This window comes from Poecilia latipinna, unplaced genomic scaffold, assembly GCF_001443285.1.
Source record: "Poecilia latipinna isolate Pla-1442-1.1 unplaced genomic scaffold, P_latipinna-1.0 Scaffold1421, whole genome shotgun sequence".
NCBI lineage: Eukaryota > Metazoa > Chordata > Actinopteri > Cyprinodontiformes > Poeciliidae > Poecilia > Poecilia latipinna.
Window position 1 is genome coordinate 20,573 of NW_015114037.1, and position 2,172 is coordinate 22,744.

Consider the following 2,172-nt stretch of genomic DNA (forward strand, 5'->3'; position numbering starts at 1 on the left):
TGCGTTCAGGACAGGCCCAACATCTCTCCTGTAGCATAGACCTGACGTCTCTTCCTGTCTTGTACACCTGACGTCTCTTCCTGTAATGTAGTCCTGATGTCACTGAGCTCCTGGTTGGAGGAACTTGGGGTCCATCCTGACACCGCCTCATAGCTGCCATCCTCCCAGAATGCCACGTCCTCTGCTGCCAGTACTCTCTGCCTTCCTCCATCAGCTGTTAATACAGACAGACAATTATTATGAGCTACAGTGAAAATGTTTGGCAACTTCCAGCTTAGTATGCACACATAAGACATTAAAACAAACAAACAACAAAAAAAACACATTAATACATTCTTACAAAAAATAAAAACTTCAATGAAAAAGAGAAAGCGCTTGGAAACAATTGGAAGAAAAAAAAGAATTAAAAGCAGTTGGTAATAAATAGTAAAACATAGTTCAACAAACTCTGAGGCAGATAATTTGCCTTGATTGATTTTAATAAATTACAGTACTTTAATCATTCAAAGAATTGTGACATCTCTAGATCTTACCTGCTTCTTTCTTGACCAACATCCAGATGACTGGCAGTAGGTCCTGGATGCAGCTGGAAAACATTTTTGTGCATTGTCAATACATAGCATAATTACATTATGTACATAAACAATATTGAAGCATAAAATATCATCAACATTCTAAAATAGTAGATACTCACACACAGTTGCATCTCTGTCCTCATCACGGACATCAGGACGTTCCTGAAGATTCTGATTGACACAAATGTGACTCCCATTCTGTGGAGTGTCTGTGGAAATAAATGTAAAAGTTAAAAAAATATTGTAGCAAATATATCGCTTTCTCAAAAATACACAAGTAAATTAGTTAAAATTATTCTCAACCAACCATTATAGAGTCGGGAATCAACGCAGTGATACTAGGTACCGGCAACCAATTTTTTTCTTTATATTTTTTGTACTCTGAATGCATTTTTCTATTAAGTGCATTACCAGAAAAGAGCAGAAAAAAATTCAGCCCATTATCTCTAACGGTTTCCGAGATTTTGGGGGGTAGGTGTACCTTGCCACAAACCCACCTTTGAGTAGAAAAAGATGGGGTTTTTGAAAGCCGATTACTTAAAAAGTAAATTTGACACTTATTTTGTAATGACATCCTTTAAATATAAATCATATCGAAAAACATGAATATGTACAGTATAAATAGTTTACTTTTAAAATATGTAATTTTTAAAAATAAAACAAATTTCAATATTACCCTGACAGCAGAGAATGGCATGTTTGGGATACTATATTAAAAAATATATGTTGAAACCAAGCCCCAAAAACTATTTTGCCCGTCCTGCTATGTGGTCTTAACAGGCTCATTTTTTGTAGGGGTCTGGGTTCAATAAAGATTTATTAGGCCGCAAAACTGCTTTCAAAGCTAATTTGACGGATGGAAAAAAAATTCAAAAATTGACAAAATTAAGTATTTTTTGATCACTCCCCAAACTTGTATTTTTCATCAGATTTCAATAACACTTCTCTACTAGAGATAAATTAGGCTGCTGAATAACATAAAGGCATCCATTTTTGGCCATCATTAATAGTTTCCTTGATACTGCTGGTAGGAAATAGGGATTTTTTGTTTGTTTTTAAAAAAATCTAATTTTAGAGAATTTTTGACTTACACCAAAATGTTTATATTTTAAATGCATTTCATTGAAACTTCCTTCCTAGATGTCAATTAGGCTGCAGCATCATATAAAAACATTTATTTATGGCTATCTTTAGTAGTTTTTTCTATATTGTTGGCAGAAAATAGACTTTTTTTTTTTTAGATTTCTTTCTTTATGGAAAATTCCCTACTATCGACCATCTGAAAAAGTGCCAAAGAAAGTACAGTTTATCATAAAAAGTGTCTAGAATTTATCATTTTAGTATAGATACATCATGCCGCCACCCACATAATGATGCCCTGGGCGGTTGCCATGCCTTCCATATCAGAAACCGCCACTGAGCACGTCTGCTAATGGGCTTCATGTCCTTGTTGCAAAAATCGCACAAAACCAGCACAGACCTAAACCATACAAATACAGATCATCATGCATAATTCCCGTGGCCCATAAAAACAGCGGATCTAATCCGCTTTTTTATTATTATTAAATAATGACAACGCATACCTGTGGAAGAGGGG

General features: G+C 34.9%; 1 protein-coding gene and 1 long non-coding RNA gene across 2 annotated transcripts in view; one reads left to right on the top strand and one right to left on the bottom strand.

Annotated features, from left to right (window-relative positions):
* Window positions 1–807, bottom strand: part of LOC106962506 (uncharacterized) — a 6,478-nt gene extending 5,671 nt beyond the window's left edge. The window contains exon 1 of the long non-coding RNA XR_001427985.1: window positions 695–807. This is a non-coding gene — a long non-coding RNA (uncharacterized LOC106962506). The remainder of the gene's footprint in view (window positions 1–694) is intronic.
* The window catches only part of LOC106962505 (calcitonin gene-related peptide type 1 receptor-like), a 21,454-nt gene that overhangs the window by 13,821 nt on the left and 5,461 nt on the right, over window positions 1–2,172 (top strand). The gene's annotated exons all lie outside the window — the stretch shown is intronic.